At 43.4% G+C, this 20230-nt stretch overlaps 1 long non-coding RNA gene across 1 annotated transcript; it reads left to right on the plus strand.

Annotated features, from left to right (window-relative positions):
- Positions 1 to 9754: 9754 nt before the first annotated feature.
- LOC134965041 (uncharacterized) lies at positions 9755 to 16172 on the plus strand. Its single transcript, XR_010188280.1, has 4 exons — positions 9755 to 9825; positions 12052 to 12101; positions 14147 to 14175; positions 15797 to 16172. It is a non-coding gene; the product is annotated as an uncharacterized LOC134965041 (long non-coding RNA).
- Positions 16173 to 20230: the final 4058 nt, after the last annotated feature.

Here is a 20230-nt window from a genome sequence, read left to right on the forward strand (position 1 = left end):
TCCACCCTTTGGCAGTCAACAATAACTGCCACCTTCTAAAACATTTCAAAAAGAGAAAAATATATGTCAGGGGTTAATACATTTACATGGTTGGGTAGGGGAGGAGAGGAGAAGGTAGGAAAAGGGTATGACCTAGTGAGATAGCAGAAGCATGTGTGTATGAATCCGTGTTTGGGGGTCATGTATCATCGTGCCGTACGTATTTTAAATCAAGCTTCGAGGCATTGCGAAGTATACATTTGAATTCCTTCTTATCCCGTGGTACGGGTCTGTGGATGGGCTGTCAAACTTTACCGAGCTCTTTTCGGCTGTGGTTGTAACAAATGGGGAGCACATTTTAGTTGATGATACATGAATGGGGGAATATGTGATTGCTGATATCTGTGCCTGTATTCCCTATCGACTATGTGTGTAATTACCTGAAGGTTGTAGAGATGAAGAAAAGACATAATTACGGTAAATGCAGTGGTATTCTATGTCAGGTAAATGAACATTTGTCGGTTGAAGTCTTGTTCGGTGTCTGTTGAATGCAGTCTTCTTTGTGCTTTTGCCAAAAGGCGTGTGGGCAAAAAGCTTTGTCAATGTCCATAGATTTACAAAAGTGTTGGGCTAGCGTAATTTTAAAATTTCTAGGGAAACTGGGGATCTATGGCAAAGTTCATCAAATATCTGTGTATAAGGTTGTCAAAACTTCTTCTTTAATCCATCAGTTGTCTGTATACAGGATCATCAAATTCCTCGTCCAAGTGGGTCTTTTTATCTTGGAGAAAACGGAAAAACAGGTGAAAGAAATGGACCGTAGAAATCGCATTTTCATCACATCATTGTTTCTACCTTTGGGTCATAAATCAAATCCATTGGAATTACAATTTCCTCACTCCTTAAACTCATCACCCTGGTACTTCGTTTACACTTCGTTAAAGCCTGACCGCATCTAAATATCAAGCCAATCGTTATGATAACACCTAAGATACATAGGAGAAACTTCCCAACATCCATTATGACTCCTTGAGCCCATTCTCCTAAACCAGTGAACCAATTTCGCGGGTTCAACCATGACACCCAACCAGTCAGCTCATTACCTACAGCAGCAAGAGTGAGATTGTGTCTCCTGCGAAATTCCCACTTCAGTTGGAGAATATCGTCCATCTTTTGGTCTATGACCTCGACCGGGTCCTCGGTGCTATTTGTAATATATGTGCAACATTTCACGCCGTACTGTGTTGCCAGTGTGACACAATATCCGCCTGTCACTACTGTGAGGTAATTAAGAACCATTCTATGCTGTACCAGTTCTGTTTTATAAGCTTGAAGTTCTCTTCCAGTATACCTAAACGTGTCATCATACATTTCAGTGATATTATCTAACAAATTTGCAAGCGCAGAGATGTATCTATAGTTCATCACTCCTCGAGCGGTGCGGATGAAATCTAGCGCACGTAGAACCTGAATCCCGGTGGATTCATGGATCAGATCAGAGGCAGGATGCTCTGTCCTTTCTGTCAGTTGCCTTTTAACTACGTGCTCGTAATGGGTGTGAGTATAAGGAGCTTGGGCACCACGGTGTATGTCTTTCATTTTGTCATGTGATACAGTCATTACTTCAGGCAGTACTTTTCCAATATAACACAATCCTTCAGAGTTTGAGGCAAGCCACTTATACGCCTTCCTCACGCATATGAAATATGCATCATCGGGGAGAACATATGGGACGGAGTAAGACATAACCATATTACACATCCTCCATGTGAAATCTCCTACCCCTAATTCTCCCATTTGTTTAGTACACGTATCAGTTTGTACGATATGTGCGCAGTATCCTGGTGATACCTCTCCAACTCTCGTAATCCTATTTCCTAGGGTATACCTATATCGGAAAGATTTTCCTCTACTGGCTATGTGGCGTATAAGTTCTGTATCTGTCGGCATTCTATCTGCTCTATATGAAAAGGTCATGGTTTGGTTACTCCATGACACTTCCCAATTTCCCGGCTTTCGGGGATTGGAAATGTTAAAACATATGAGGGATCTATCCACATGATATTGGTGGAGCTTCAAACTAGGAGGACTGGAGATATTAAACCTCCTGTCCACCGGCCTCCCACCACTTAGCTCAAGTACCTCCCCTATCGTTAAAGGAAATGGTACTAGTCCTGATTTGCTATGACCTTGAGGTACTTGAGAGCATACCCAACAATCTGTTTGATTTAACACACTACCCACTAAGGAGTGATAGTCACTCAATGGATGCCGGTCCATGTGGATATTAAAACTGGATTGGCATTTCTTAATGCACCCATCCTCGACTACGTTGTCACAGAGCCTACAGATACAGTTTTCTTTTCAGCTAACAATGTTTACAAATAACATGGCTGTTAGATCGTTTCCGGTACTCGCCTTTTGCTTGGTGGTTGTGTTGCTATTGGAAATTTACACCTCCGTCTCAGTCATCGGAACCTTTCTGGATCCTTTCTCGACCTCACTGGTACTCTCGCCGGAACAGACTGCTCTGGTCAACATCATGGTCAACAGGAAAATCCATATCACAGTCTCTTGGGGCAAGTCCATCTTACAGGAGGAGAAAAGAAGAAATTTGTAATGGGGGTACAGGAAAACAGTTTGAGGGGGAGAGAAACTTGTTACGATAATTAAGTTCTCTAGTCTTGTTGTTCTTCTTGTTCTGCTGTCATCTCAAAGGTGCTGTCTCTCAGTCTTCCAAACGAACATTCCGGTGATGCAATATTCCTTCCAAACCAGCGATCTTTCTGTAAGGAGCAAAAAATCTTGCATTACCATTTGCCTAACTGAGGTGTGACATACCATCTTTAAAACATGAAAACATGAGAAAGAAGAGAGAAAACAAAAAAAACAAAAGAGAGAGAGAACAATTCATATATGTATATATCACATAAATCAACAGAGAACAACAACAGGGAAAAAAAACATTTTTCAAACATAAACGTTTTCTAAAACATTGTCAGATCATCAGGCTGTCATATCTACATGTCCAATGGTTTCCTTGCGCAGTCCCTCCCCCCAGGCACTTCCATATTCCACTGTCTGTATCTGGCCAGAATACATTGATGCGGATAGGTCATGCTGGGGTTTGGTAGACTTCTGCAAAGACCAAGTATATATGCAATGTTTGAATCCTACCAATAATCGTCAGAGATGGGGAGAGAGAAAAAGAATCATTTCACAGATACATTTACAACGTTTCACACGGTCATTCCTGTGTCTTCAGTGAATGACCTCCCAATTTATTAACCGTTACCTCAGGCTTACCATCAGTCCTAATGATCACCTTTCCTGACTACATATCATGGGTGTGGCCCAAAATTCTTCCTAAAAGATCCCTGATTATAATTGTGTGTGTTATAATTTTGCTCATTTCTTGGTCTAGGGGGTCTGACTTTATGTGGGTTATTACAGTTGCTGGCATAATGCCCTTCTCTTCTACAATGATAACAAATCCTTGGCTTTCTCCATGTGCTAGGGGCCTGGGGTTCCGGTCGACTTGATGCCTCCTCTAGTGCTTGGATGCTTAGTACCATCAACCGCTCTCCCTGTGCTTCCCTGGTTCTTTGGATATTTTGGTCATGCTCGATAGCGGACTCTCTTAATGCAGCCACCGAGATACCTCTCCAATGAGGTATAGAGGTTTGTACCCTAATTTTTAGTGTGTCTTTTAAGCTGTCCATTAATACAGACACAGCTACCTCTCTGTGGTGTACGTTAGTTTCAATGTCATCTATACCAGTGTACCTAGCCATATCCTGCAGAGCCCGGTGAAAATACTCTGATGCGGATTCACCTTCTTTTTGTTTTATTGTAAAGATTTTATTCCACTTTACTACTGTAGGAAAATATACTCCTAACTGTAGATTGATTCTTTTTACATTATCTTGGTTATACTTGTCTGTTAGTGGTACTTCCTCATCTAGCTTACAATCAGCGATAAATTTCAATGAATCAACATCGGGGGGTAAACATGCCCTCAAAACTGTCCTCCAATCTTTGTTATTTGGCTCTGCAGTGTTTCCTAGCACTCTAATGTATTTTTGACAAGCAACTAAGTCTTTCCTGGGATCAGGAAATTCAGACAGAATTGTTCTTAATTCTGTTCGGGAAAAGGGGCAGTACATGGCGATGTTCCTGACAGGAGTGACTCCTGAAGAGTCAGTTTTCCCATTTGGTACTGCAATTACCCTGACAGGATTAAGTCCAGTAACGTCATTCTGAATTGATTCCACGATATGAGGTACATTTGTTTGTGTGTGATGTATAATACCATTCTGTACCTGTGGACACGACCTCACCTGGCCCTCCGTTAGGGGGTTTGATTACAGTCTTTACCGATTTGGTCGCGTCCACCTGGATGTCTTGTGTGATGGCTGCTGGAAAAGGCTCCGACATTGTGCTGGGCTCACTTTCTTGTTGGTGTTCCTGAGGAAAGTTTAACAAGGGGTGCGACTTGCATGGGTTAATAGTTGTACATTTAACACTTTCATTTTTATAAACCTTATTACGTTTGTTACATTCATTCTTAATATAGTTACTAAGTGCACTTTTATCGCACCCCATCGTGCCTTTCTCCGCAACCATAATCCTCTCCATTGCCATGTCTCTCCTCTCAGGATGAAAGTTAGGCATGTAAGTTACATTTCTTTGCATGTCACTTTCCTGTAGCCATATCTGTAAACAATCATTATGTTTAACTCGTTGTTTCCAGGATTTTATGAGACAGATCCTTCGCCTTAAATTATGCAATACCTCTAAGTCAAAACTACCTATCACGGGAAATGGTGCCTTATCCCCCGCAGTCATTCGTGTCCATTCATCACAAAAGGTCTCAGTGTGGGGACCATACCTCCTCCACATTACTAACCGAGCAGACCCTCGGGGTCTGCAAGCCTCTGCAGTCTGAACCCTGACTGCTGAACGTCCCTGTGTTGTGCACTTGGCTTCCATTGTGGACCTTTTTAACACAGAAAAACTTCCTAAAATGCACCAAACACAGAAGTCTACGGTGGAAATCCTTAAAGCTCTTCCACTGAACTCCTTCTGCTCCGAGTACAACGAATCCGCCCCTTTTAGCAGACACGTGTAACCGTTACAGGCCCTATCTCTAGAGATTTTCCTGAGAGACCAGTGAAAATTCCCTTCTTTACACAAATCACGCTTGCATGTGCTCCCTACAACACGTATGAGGGCAAGATTTACGCATGGATATACTACCTCATATCACGTTGCGTTATTGGTCACACATACAACCGTGCGGTCCAATCGTACCACTTATAGACACTTGTTGCCCATAAATGGTAGGATCATTGGAGTCTCCCTACTGTGCTCCAAAACAGCCAGAGCGTAATACAACGAAAACTTTATCACACTCTGTTGCACGTTTTCACTCAGACCGTGCTCATCACGTTCCACCAAAGATCACCCAGATCACTCAGTTCACAAAGCGGGATTCAATACACTCATACCGTTTTCAACCCACTATCATTCTTATAGTTTTCTGATCAGAAAAATCATTTCCCGTAGTCTGATAGCTGTCCCCAGAGGCATTACAGTAAAGTAAGGTATTTAAACTAAGTTTTGGAAAAACTGAAATCAATTTGTGCTATTATCACGTGGCTATGCTATACCGCCCCCACTAAAACAATGCTATTGTGCGATTTGAGTTTCGGTGGGCGTACCCAGACGCTCCGTTGCGTAATATACGCTGCGTGCGTCGGCCTTTGTGTTGCGTTCGCGAGTCTCAGCCTTTTGTTAGAGACACGTGTACGCTGGCCATACAAAAATACAATTAGCACGTTTATCAATGTAGATGATCTTTAACTGTAATCATCTACCAAGCACCACACAGGTCTTTCCTTGTATCTCAGGCGAAGCTGTGCGTGTGTTTTACAAATTACCCCTTAATGTATCGTTTTTACTCTTTAACTACCAATAGCAACAAATCTTTCTCAGCACGTTTATCAATTATACAATGGCAAACAGGAGAGTGATATGAATATACACGAAAAAGAAATGCAGCTATATGCGTGTGTACGCAAAACAGAAATAAAACAGTTTTAAAAGATACTAGTGTGTTGTTCTTACCTCCGGTTCCCGGATTCCTTCAGCACCCTTTACTAAGCGAAGCAGACGCTTATCCCGTCAGCACTGCGAAGAATATGATCTCCCGCCCTTTGCTGATGGATAATGTCTGCTGAAATTACCTAGCAGAGATATGTGAAGGACTGGACGAGCAGCCAATTGATAAAGCTAAATATTTATCTTATTTAAAACCCTTTATGAGGTCTAAGAACACTGTACGCTATTGACGTATGGAGTACCGTAAGGGTACGCACGTTGCGTAGCAATCGCTTAGCCGAGGTCGAGACGCTCAAGCGTCACGTTCGCTCACGGCCAAGAGATCACAGGCAGGCACACTATTGGCTGCCGACTAACGTAATGATTTGCTATAGCGATGCGAACGCTCGAGACCACGAGGAGATCACCAGCGGCGCAGACGCTCACAATGTTAAACCTTTGTAACTATACCATAAACAATGTAATATGCTGTAAAACCTTAGTGTAGAGATAGGGTGTAGATGCAACACAGTGTAACCTTATTAACTTAAAAGCTGTTTGAGCGTCACCGACGCTCTGAGAATACTTAACACTATAAGAAATACACAGATACCGTGCTTAGGGTCCAACGCCTAATATATATATTATGAATGTTATACTTGCAAAAGAATTAATACAATACAAGTCATACACTACAATATAACATAGACTAACTAACCAGGTAACTACACATGAAATACAATACAATACTATTACGTTTAAGGGAGAATGAGAGAAAGAGAAGAGAGAGAGAGAGAGATATGGCCCATTATAACAAGAAAGACAATATGATTGCGGAGAAAACTTACGCACAAGGGGAACGATCGCATGCGCCTCTGGACATCCAGCTCCCGATTTTCAGCAATGAGAACCGTTGAAGAGTGAGCTGGATGTGATCGGCTTGTCTATTTATGCCCCACACACAATACAATTCAATGGTCCCTACAATCTCATTGTTCATTGGACACAGGAATTCCTCCTCGCATTATAACAAAAGGTCATAGGTTGATTCATACAGGTGGGCTGTGACGATTTCCAACTGCTCAGGTGGGTGGGAAACTGGGTTTCCCGCCGCATGGATAAGTAAGTGCAAATAATAGTAAATGGACATAAACTTCTTATGTCCATAACTATTCGCACGAGCGATTAATCCGCTTCAAACCAACACCGGAATATTGCTAATTAAATACTCTTCCGATGGATACTAAACATCACTGTATGACCCCTGTTGGACCCTTCGTACAATACAAAGAGGGATCTCTCTGTCCAGGAACATGCTACATTAACTAAACTTTCAGAATCTATCAAAGGGACCATGATCTACAAAATACATTATATAGTGAAAATATGTAACGATTGAGTCGCACGCTACGATCACATAAACTCTACCGTAAATGCGCACATCGTGCGCCTGCGGGTGCACGCGACAGCGAGTATGCGCACGCACGGGAGAGTGTACGCATGCGCAGCACGGACCTGTATGAGGTGCAAATATGGTAGTGTGCATAGAGATATTTTTCTGACTTTGACAGGGCACATGTCATTACTATTCTAATAAAGGTGGCACAGGTTATTACTATTCTCATAAAGGGGGCACAGGTTATTACTATTCTAACAAAGGGGGCACAGGTTATATTAATCTAATAAAGGTGGCACAGGTTATTACTATTCTAATAAAGGGGGCACAGGTTATTACCATTCTAATAAAGGGGGCACAGGTTATTACTATTCTCATAAAGGCAGCACAGGTCATTACTATTCTAATAACGGGGGCACAGTGTATTACTTTTCTAATAAAGGGTGCACAGTGTATTACTATTCTAATAATGGGGGCACAGGTTATTACTATTCTAATAAAGTGTACACAGTGTAATACTATTCTCATAAGGGGGACGAAGGTTATTACTATTCTAATAAAGGGGCACAGTTCATTACTATTCTAATAATGGGGGCACAGTGTATTACTATTCTAATAAAGGGGACACGTTAATACTATTCTCATAAATGCGGCACAGGTTATTACTATTCTAATAAAGGGGGCACAGGATATTACTATTCTAATAAAGGGGGCACAGTGTATTACTATTCTAATAATGGGGGCACAGTTTATTACTATTCTCATAAAGGCGGCACAGGTTATTACTATTCTCATAAAGGCGGCACAGGTTATTACTATTCTCATAAAGGGGGCACAAGATATTACTATTCTAATAAAGCGGGCACAGTGTGTTGCTATTCAAATTAAGGGGCATTCTATTTCTGTTCTAACTAGAGATGAGTGCTTCAGATTACCTCTAGTCCCACTAATAGAACATTAAATATGGTTTATTTCTGCACAGCAACTCTTTATTAAACAGAGTTTGGCAAAGAAGCCGCTGATATTGGTTCAAAAAATAAACGACACTACTAAGTAACGCTGGTCTGATAGCGGCTCTTCAGCCATCTCTTGGTCACTATTAGGATGGCGTTACCCTCGTATTGTAGTTTCTTTTTTTAAACCAATATCATTTGATGCACAAATTATGGAGACATGTATTAGACTGATGGCATGGAGTTACACTTACTCCCTTTACATGCCATGGCCTGACCACTGTTATACGTGAATTGTGATGTCATAATTAGTGAGTGACACTACTGCTCCCAGCTGTAACAGGCCAGTTCCTCACAAACAATCCGGCGCTGTGACAGGACCTGCCCTCCTGGTAAGTGAGATTTCCTAAACTTTCTATTTGACGGAATGGTTAGTAAAACTAGCAGAAACTAATAGCAGTATAACAATTATCAGTATAAACCTACATTCAATAATAAATAGCAGCAACAGAGTACATGTCAGGTCTGTGGCTGACCCTCTGTCACTGGTTTTGTAGCATAGGTATGATTATAAATGATTTATATGGAGCTACAAGGGTTCTGCAGTGCCTTCTATAGAAGCAGAACATGCACTAATATTACATTGGGCCTGCTTCTGAGGTGGGAGTAAAGCAGAAATGAACAAGGAGACCTATCTCTATTACAGTTTTGCATTTCTCCACCAGAGGTATTAATGGGATCCGGTCTGAAGATCGATACTGTCCAGGTCGACAATGTTTAGGTCGACCACTATAGGTCGACAGTCACTATGTCGACAGGGTTGGAAGGTCGACAGGGTTTCTAGGTCGACATGTGCTAGGTCGACAGGTCAAAAGGTCAACCTAAACATTGTCGACCTAGATGATCCACACCCGTATTAATATGTATCTGTGTTGTATATAAATATTAACGGGGCAGCACGGATGGTGTAATGGTTAGCATTACTGCCTCACAGCACTGAGGTCATGGGTTTGATTCCCACCATGGCCCTAATTGTGTGGAGTTTGTATCTTCTCCCTGTGCTTGCGTGGGTTTCCTCTGGATACTCCAGTTTCTTACCACAATCCAAAAATACACGGGTAGGTTAACTGGTGCCAAATAAAAATATTAACCCTGGCGTGAATATGTGTGTGTGTACTGGTAGGGCACATAGGTTGTAAAGCTCTACTGGGGCAGGAACTGTTGTGAATGGGCAAATGTTCTCTGTAAAGTGCTGCGGAATATGTGTGCACTATATAAATAACTGGTAATAAATAAATTAGTTTTTTTTTCTTTTGCAGTCAACAGCACAAAATAAAATGGATACACAGGAATTGTACCTATACTGTGCCCTAAAAGTGGAGATCGCTCGATTCCGTAAGTAAAGTAGATAAAGCTGTGACATTATATGATCCCTCTCTGATTACAAGCCCCTGCTTTATATAGATTAGTCATCATATGTGGGTATACAGGGACCTTACATACAGTTGCTATGGGGCCCACACACATCTAGTTACACCCCTGATGGAATAGTACATGTTGGTTTGCTGCCAAAGACTCTGCACCCCCCTTGCTATTTTATTGTACAATTAAGTTTTTATGGGCTAATGTTCCAACAATAATTTCTGGTTCTTGTAGCTTGTGTTTGGGTAATTGGCGTGTCAGATCATTGGCGTTTGGTAATTGGCATTCTACTCTAATACCATCTCTTGCTTTTCCATTATACAATCTTATTTCAAAATGATGGCATACAGTACATTAGCAGGGTGAGTGTAGGGTACAATTTAGGAACATTTGTCATTTCAGAGTAACACACTGGATAATGGGAAGAAGGGGAAAGAAAAGGAGGAAACCTGGGTGGGTCACGGGGAGGGAAAGCAGAGCACGCTCCTCAGATATACTGCAAACAATACCTCTGTCTAGCTAAATAGCAGAGTATGGGCCCAAGGGGTGAGAGTAACAAGGCCAATAAGTATTAGCACAGAAATGACCACAGAAGATGCTGCACATAGGAGATACTAGAAAAAGACAAAACCTGGGCTCCCGGAGTGACTTACATTTACTGTGTGACATTCTGTGTACTATACAGTGTTGCAGTGGCGGAACTAGCGAGCGGTGGGCCCAGGCGCAACAACATGCTTTGCCCCCCCATCCCGTCCAAGTCCACCCCCCTCTTCCCCCAACTCCAATTAGAGATTCTTTGCATGCTCCCGTATAATATATATATATATATATATATATATATATATACTGTATAGTGGTGCAAGTAGAAAAAAAATGTTAGTTGTACTGCGCGCGCACGGCAAAAAATGAATGTGTGCAAATGGGGCGTGGCCAATGAAAATGGGGGTGTAATACACATATTACCCAAATAGTGCAGTGCCAGATACACATATGCCCCCACAGTGCCAGATATGCCCGCACAGTGCCAGAAAGACACATGCCCCTACAGTGCAAGATACACATATGCCCTCGCAGTGCCAGATATGCCCCCACATTGCCAGATACACATACCCCAACAGTGCTAGATATGCCCCCACAATGCCAGATACACATATTCCCCCACAGTGCCAGATATGCCCTCATAGTGCCAGATATGCCCCCACATTGCCAAATATGCATGCCCCCACAGTGCTAGATATGCCCCCACAGTGCCAGATACACATATTACCCCACATTGCCAGATATGCCCCCACATTGCCAGATACACATATTACCCCACGTTGCCAGATATGCCCCCACATTGCCAGATACACATGCCCTCATAGTGCCAGATATGCCCTCACAGTGCTAGATATGCCCCCACAGTGCCAGATACACATATTACCCCACATTGCCAGATATGCCCCCACATTGCCAGATACACATGCCCTCATAGTGCCAGATATGCCCTCATAGTGCTAGATATGCCCCCACAGTGCTAGTTTAGATATTATTACTTGCGCATTGCCAGGGGTTTCATGCGCATTGCCAGGGGTTTTACATGTGGTGTCATGCTTGTTCCCAGGGGTTTAATGCTCTGGGATCCATGCTCGTTGCCACAGGGAATGCTCATTGCCTAGGGAATGCTCATTGCCTAGGGGTAGCTAGGGATGGCTACTGACCATCGATGTTATCCATCGATGGTGACTATCAATGGATAACCCACCGATGGCCATCCCTAGCATTTGCTGGTGGGCACTAGCCCGCCAGCACTATAATGCTCTCCCCTTTCCATCTCCCTCCTCCCCTGTACTCCGCTTGGCTGGCGGAGTTTTACGGAATGACGCGATTGTGTCATAACATCATGACACGATCGCGTCATCCACCGGACCGGCCGAGAGGAGTGAGGATGAGGGATGGGGAGAGGGGCCCACTGCTGTCAAAGGGTCCAAAGCCAGCGGCATTTTATCTCTTCACTGGCATGCCACTGAAGAGGTGAAATGCCGCTGGCTTTGGGCCCTTTGACAGTGGTGGGCCCCAGTGCAAGGCTCTGCTTGCACAGGCGGTAGTTCCGCCACTGCAGTGTAGGATATGAAACATTCTACAACCATAATGCCAATCACTGGGCAGCTGCAGAACCCAAGACACCAGTGTGACTGTTATTTTATATTTTATTTACAGATATAAAACGCCAGTACAAACTGCTCAGAGCTGATGCTAGGAGCATAATAGTAAGTGAATAAAGCATCTGTACTCTCTCCCCCCTTCTCTCTCTCTCTCTCTCTCTCTCTTTCTCTGTCTCCTCCCTCTCTATCCTCTATCTCGCTCCTCCCTCTCCATCTCACTACTTCTATCTATCTATCTATCTATCTATCTATCTATCTATCTATCTATCTATCTATCTATCTATCTATCTATCTGTCTCTATCCATACTTGCCTACATTAGATTTCTCCTCTCCGGGAGAAGCCCAGAGAGGAGATGCTGAATGAGTCTCCGGGGGAACGGGGGGAGGGCTAGACTGTGACATCATCATCATCATCTGTGATTTCCGTCGTTTTAACCCCTTTCCCACCCGACGGCACCAACTGAAAAACTGAGCTCACAGTGCCTGGAGGCGGTGTTACAGAGGAGGCCCCAATGCATCCTGGGACAACCTAAAGCTTTAGCATGTAGGTGCCTCTGAATCAAGATCCACTCTACACACCGATGTATTTCCTGTGGAACCCAGTGTACAGTACCTCGCAGAAAGAGAGTTAACCATGGTAAATCTACCATAACTCTCCTTTTTTCTGGTAGTCTCCCCATCCCCAGTAGAGTGGCTACTCCTTTCACATCCCATCCACTTCCGCATACCTGAATCACGGTCCTTGAAGGGAAGATGGGGCCTAGTGATACAATTCTATGCTAATCCCATCATTCTAGACTGGTCATAATCATATATGCATGATTCACGGCATTTTGTTGGGCCACGTTCCCATCATCAGCCAGCTCTATCCATTCTCCCGGCGTCTCCTGCAGAGGAGAGTTTTAAAGTAGGCAAGTATCAATCACTGTTAATTTAGGACCTGATTCACATGTGTATGTAAACCTGATGGTGTTACGCACAGCTCCGATGGCAGGTGGACTGTGCATGTGTGGGCTCATACTGCATACTGCGGGGGAGCAGAACGGGTCCTGTGTTGATGCTCGCAGTGCCTCCAAGTAAATGCATGACAGACATGCTGTTGCCATTTGAGGGGTGGAGCGGGTGCGGCGATGGTGACCATTCTACAAAACTGACTCTACTGGCCCCCGGCAGAGGAGTTCTTCATCTTAGGCTTACTCAGATGGCTGATGGTCACGATGATGATCCGATGCTGGGACTTTGGACGCAGCACTAAGATCTGCAATGCCAGTGGGCGTCTTTCGCCTCAGATGCTTCATGTGGCATTAACATTTTTTTGCATTGCGTCTCCATCCAAAGACACGGAGGAAACGCAAACAGCGTTCATCTCTGAATCACCCCTTATCCATACATAAAGCTAGGACACATCTATCAGCTTTCCAGTCAGTATATATTTATCTCTTTGATATCTATCTCAATGTTAATTTAATCCATACATAAAATTAGGGCACATCTATCAAATTTACCACCAAAACAGATGAATCTCTCTTTACGACACATTTATTAAAACAATTTTGAAGAAAATCTCCTAAAAACTGATGCAAACTGTAAGTATACCCTATACTTGCCTATGCTGGCTGGGAGGTTCCTGAATAGCGGGTGCTGTTCCTGGCCACCCAGAAGTCTCACAGAGGCTGTACTCCAAGTTCCCAAGTAAAGATGGCGGTACGGGCGGCCTACAACACAATTTGCACTGAATTACATCATCATAGCCACGCTACCTGCTTTACAATGGCAGTACTCTTGACAGTGTATAGTGGGGTCTGTGGTCACAGCGACGCAACCTCATTCGCCTCCACTCCCCTGCACTGCTCTCTATGCTGATCAACACCCCCTGCTCCGAACCCCCCATACTGCTCCCCCCCCTCCTGCTGTGCTGACCTGACTGCAGAAAGTCACCAAGTATGAAGCATCCCCTGGATGTATTACAGAGGCTCTGCAGCAGAGAATGGTTTCTGATCGCAGTAGCAGCCACCATAGGTTTCTATATTGCGAGATATACAAAGCTGGGAAATGTAATAAACCTATAACATTTAGTAACTAGCTTGTATTGGAGGTTACACTCTATATTCCTCCTATAATTTATTGTATTTTCTCCCCTGTACCACAGAGATCTTGCAGAAGACTGGTGAACAACAAGTAAGTAACTATCATAACTGTAGGAAACTGACTGTGACTCTAATTCTCATGGTCACTGATGCACAGTTACTAGGAGTGACCAGAATATACATATTGCCATGAATCAGTGTAATATACACCCCACTGGCACACTATGTGACTTATTCATCAACGTGACTGTATCCAATATACATGCGGACACAGTGGTTACCTTGTGTTTGTCACACACGTAGCTATAGATCCAATCAGTAAAGTTGTACCGCAGGAGATATCAGGGATATTTGCTGTATGCGCTCTATACATGACGTGTCAGGCTTCCCCATACAGTATTAGTATGGGGAGGGCTCTTCATCAGTCTCAGGGCAGGAACCGTCTCCCCCTTCCCTTTATACTGTAAGCTGTAATGAGCAGGGCCCTCTGCCCTCCTGTTATCATTATCTATAACTCTTGCTCACCAGTTACACCTGCACCCCCTACTTGTGCCCTTTGCCCCTTGTCTCCACTCACTCAACACCTTTCAGTGGCTGTAGCCCTGTCAGTTGCGCCCACGCTAATGGGCACAGGATTCAGCCTGAATGCACCCCTTGCACCCCTGCTGGAACCCTGCGTGCTAAATACCAGAGGCAGGAATTTTCCTCACAACCGTAGGGTCTGCAAGGAAAAATCCACAATAAAATGCAGATTCCACATTTTATCACATGGGGAAACCCACTTATTCCGTATTTTACGCATGGTACAGTTAGTTGTGAGATCAACAACACTGCTAACTGAATATGCCCCTAAGCAGTATTATATATAAAATCAGGGAATGTTGCAATATATGTATATATATATATATATATATATGTATACATCTGGTCAGTCCTATATGGTCACCCAGAGACGGAACCATGACCAGTTCTATACATGAGCTATGCTTTCTGCGCTCAGTCTTTCCCTAACACTGGCTGTTACAGGCCAGACTCCCCCCAAACACAGCAGCTGTCACTCACCTGGGGAATCACCTGACACCAGTTGGGTTATATGACCTAAAACTAGGGTGCAAGGGAAATGTGGCCACAGGGACACTTGAATAAAACACTGCATTATTCCACTGCACTCTCCACTACCATACCTGGGATGCAGGAGGGATGTGACCACATAAAATTGAGTGACACGCATTGTACTATGTGGGAATGTTCCCTATTATTATATAGGATACAATGTACAGTGATCATGTGCAATGGTCGAGTGCAGAGTTTCTCTGAATTTTGTTTTGTTTAAGCAATATGTACAGGGATGATGAGAGGGAGGTACTAATTACCCAGGCCTAGGACTGTTGAAGGGCTCTGACCAGCTGCTGGGTGTGGGCGGCAGACACCAATGGTGCAGCTTCTTGTTGCTGAGTACCGTATTTTCCTATTTTTTTTTTTATCTGGAGGGGGCATGGCCACTCCTCTTGGATTTGGACACACCCACTTCAGTACCTGGACCCTGTGGCTGTCTCAATGTCCCTGAATCTGGTCACATCCCAGATATGATAGACTTTATCATTTTCCCATAGTCTTTTCCATATATGTTTATGGTCTTCTAAAATGTATTGTGTACATGGACATGACTCCCTTTACCTTTGTCACTTACAAGGTTTCTCTTCTCTTTATAGGAACATCAAAACGTAATTCCAAGGAGGAGGAATGGGTGTGACTCTCTGTGCTGGTGTGGGTCTTTATGAAACACCTATGTAAGCTGCTGCATGCTATATCCACGTGGGGGATATGGTGCCTGACAAGCTCAGCTGTGACGATGCGATAATCATGCTAACTATAGGAGAGTGCTCGTAACCTCTCCTATAGCTAGCAGGATTATTGCATCGTCACAGCTGACCTCAGAAACACATCACCGGCACAGCAGTCATTCAGTACCCCTATTGACTGCCATCAAATTGTACCATCTAAGGCAGCAGCTACCAGAGACCTACACCAGCACAGACAGGTCACACCCACTGGGAGGAATTATTCACCATCAACAGCAACCCTCCCTTCACCATCTTAAATTAAAAAAATCTGCATTTCACATGAATGAGTGCTATTAGCCTTCTTTGAAATGCATTTCGCACATTCAGAGTGTACATATGTGCTTCATCAGAAATACAATGTTATTGTGGTGTGTGTAGCCGGTGATCGTGGTGAAAGTGTACAATACAAACATCTATAGTAGTGTGAACAGATATATACAGTGGGAGGAGTCCAGGCGCAAACAGATAATCAAAAGTGGCTGTAAATTATCATCTTCAATGTCATCATTATCATCACCAGTATGTATTTTGCAAGGTCATACAGTAAGTGTAAGATGCTAAAAAAAGCTTTACATGGCTCTAAGTCATCTTGTATATATGCGATATAGAAATGGTATGGTACAATGGCAAGTATGGTTCACGGTCTATGGGCTGCTACTCACTGACCTTTCTTGATCTTCCTGACACTTCAGTTGAGTTACCTGGAGGATAGTTTCTGCTTCAGGTTCGCTAGATAATGACGGGGATATTAAGATACGAACAAAAACTGTGCGATGACAGTTCCGGCCTCACTAAAGCCAGTTTATTTAAATGGAAACAAAAGGTAAGTTAAGTGAGGGAACACTACTCATATGATGGGTCCACAACAACCAAATGGGACACGTTTATGCAGAAGATCTGAGTGTAGCAATAATCCTCCCTAACAGTTCTGCCAATAATGTCTGTCCCTCTGTAACGCTGATAATTACCACACATATATCACTCTGAAATACTGGTAGCCAATAACATATGTCCCTCTGCAAACACCACATACAATGGCACATATCACAGTGTAAATACTCCACTCTATAGTCATGGATAGCTTCCCAACCTAGTAGTAATTTAACCATACAGTTAATGTCTGTTTTTTTGTATAACACTGAGGTAGTTTCTCTGTATCAGTGCTCCTGGGACAGAGATCCGACATATCTGAGCTCAGGTTAGAATAACAGATTCCCATTATATGTCAAAGCGGCTGAAGTAGGGATAGATATATATATATATACACACACATATATATATATATATATATATATATATATATAGATACAGAAATGAACCGTCACTCGTTGCCGCTTCCAGTAATGAGTGGTGCCCTCAGTACTGAGGGCACCACTCATTACTGGAAGCGGCAACGAGTGACGGTTCATTTCTGTATCTACATTTTTTGGGAGCCATCGGCCCCCTCACGGAACCGAGCACCGCCAGCCATTCAGCATTGTATAGCTGTTGCTACACAGCATATTCAAGTCACTTTGTTTCTACACTTGCAGAAGATGGATGCAATCAGTGACACACAGGCTCACTCCAGCAACCTGACTGGTACCAACTTCCCTGCCGGTTGCAAAGGGATGCCTGTTACTAAAGGTTATACACATTGCTTCACCGACGAGGAAGTGGAGCACATCCTATTTAAAGACGAATGGCCCACACAGGGCACCACGCTGCCAGTGGAGGAAGTCTGTGAACAACTTATCAGACTTAAAAAAAGAGAGACAGATTACCTCATGCACGGGATCTCTCTCACTAAATATTACCGTCATCATATGATACCACGCGGATTTCGGGTTCGCAATGCGCCCACTATTGGGCGGTATAACCCTGACTTTTGTCAAAAATGGATTGGGATAGTTAACAAGTGTAGTTTAGATCTTATGCTCTTGGTTATACAAGAATCCGAGCGAGAATTGAAACTAGCTCGTGACAAAATCTCTAGTTTGGAACAGTGCAACCATGAGATTTTGACTAGTAATGCCAATACTGATCTGTACTTGTCTATTAAAACCAAAATTGAGGCATACCAGACCGAGCTCGTGAAATTTAAAACCAAGAAGTTTGACACAGTGCAAAACGACTACGACTCTAATCGAGTGTACCATTGGCTCATGGGAGGAGAAAACCGTGGGGCAAAAACAACAGGGCCGCCCTCCAGACAAAGCTGGAGGAGACGGCGCGAATTAAGAGGACGGGAGGCCCCCACCTCGAATAGCGACAGTGAATTCATGACCCGCGAATCCGATGACCCTTTAGAAGGACCTTCAATCCCTTTAGACATCGGTACAACACACAAGAAAGAGTCGAACTTAAGCAAAAAGCCACCCGCCGCGGGGGTCAAAACGAGAGGCAAAAAAGACGACAACTCTCTCAAGAACAAGAAAAAATAATATATAATTTATCTTCCAGACGCCTCACTGAAGCTGAAGAAAAAGTCCTAAACAAAGGATTGTCCTTTGTTCCCACAAATACATATAACAACCTTAATTGGAACATTGAATTACATCAGTTTTCCAGGTCACTCAGGCTACAGGAATTTTTTCAACACTCAATTCCTCTTAAACAAGACACACCCGCACAAACGTTCCTGTCCAAAAGAAGTACATCTACGTTTGACCCAGTATCGACCAACAGTTCAATTAAAACATTCACTCGCCTCATGGATGACTCAGTCAGAAATTTGTACAAGCTCAACCAAGAGTTCATCACAACCTGAGCAGACTTGAGTCCCAGGCTTTAAGAGATTTATCCGGATACCGCGATATCACAATACGCCCTGCCGATAAGGGGGGCGCAATTGTGATACAAGATTTGTCGGACTACATGGCTGAGATAGAGAGACAACTTGCTGATGGACAAACATACCAACTACTACCTGGTGACCCAACCATTCAGTACCAAAGGGAATTACAGGGCATATTACAATCAGCACACCTGCGGGGGGATGTGGATTCAAAACTTTTAAAAGCTTTACAACAGTCATTCCCAGTATGTCCGGTATTATATACCGTCCCAAAGATCCATAAACATCAGACCCAACCCCCTGGACGTCCAATTATCTCGGCACGCAATTCCTTATACCATCCCATCTCAATGTTTCTTGATTGCATATTACAACCATACGTGATACGTCAACCTACCCTTATCAAAGATACTACGGACTTCATTTTACGGCTTTCAAACATTGGGGAGATCCCACCAAACAGCATTTTATGTACTTTAGACATCAATAGCCTGTATACATCTATCCCCCACCAACAGGGTCTGACGGCAACCAGGTGGTTCTATGAAACTCAAGGTATCAACGACATGGATATAGCTTTATTCATGCAGCTTCTAGAACTTACCTTGAATAGAAACTACTTCATCTACAATGGCCGGTTCTATCGCCAACTATCTGGCTGTGCCATGGGTAGCCATGTGGCACCCAGTTATGCAAACATCTATATGTTTCAGGAAGAGGATCATATGTTTTTTCACAAAGAAGAGTATCTTCGCCACATCAAGGTCTATACACGTTATATAGACGACTTGTTTATTCTGTGGACTGGAGGCGAAGAACTGCTCCATCAGATGATACAAGAAATCAACAATAGAGAATCCACTATTAAGGTTACTTCTCAACAAAGTATGACCTCGATACATTATCTTGACGTCCTTGTTACATTACAATCGGACGGTCTACATACGAAGGTATTCTCTAAACCAACAGACAGAAACACCCTCTTACTGGCATCCAGTCATCATCCCAAACCCTTAAAAAAGGGGTTGCCGAAGTCACAGATGATGAGGGTGGCCAGAATCGCAGATAATCTTGCTACAGCAGCCAAGGACATTGACGCCGTTATTGACAAATTTATAGTTAGGGGATATAGCCTCAAATCTTTGAAACAACAAAAACAGGAAGTTCTATCTATGGGTAGAGAACAACTACTGTGTCCACGAGAACGTGCTGATAATACTGTTATACCTTGGAAAATGGCATTTAACACCGCGAGTCCGGTCGTGCAAAGAGCCAGTCGGGCACTGTGGCCCATTGTGGCAACGGATAAAGATCTACAGTGCTTTAAACACAAGAAACCCATGGCCTGCTTTACCAGGGGACGAAACATACGTGACATGGTGGTTCACACAGATATCACTGGGTTCAATCAGACACCTGTGGATCCGCACTTTTTGACCCGACCGCCGGGCTGCTACAAGTGCCCAAGATGCACTACGTGCAGCCACATGATTACCGGTAGTTTTTTCAAAAGTCCACACGCAGAC

Source organism: Pseudophryne corroboree, chromosome 10, assembly GCF_028390025.1.
Source record: "Pseudophryne corroboree isolate aPseCor3 chromosome 10, aPseCor3.hap2, whole genome shotgun sequence".
Lineage (NCBI taxonomy): Eukaryota > Metazoa > Chordata > Amphibia > Anura > Myobatrachidae > Pseudophryne > Pseudophryne corroboree.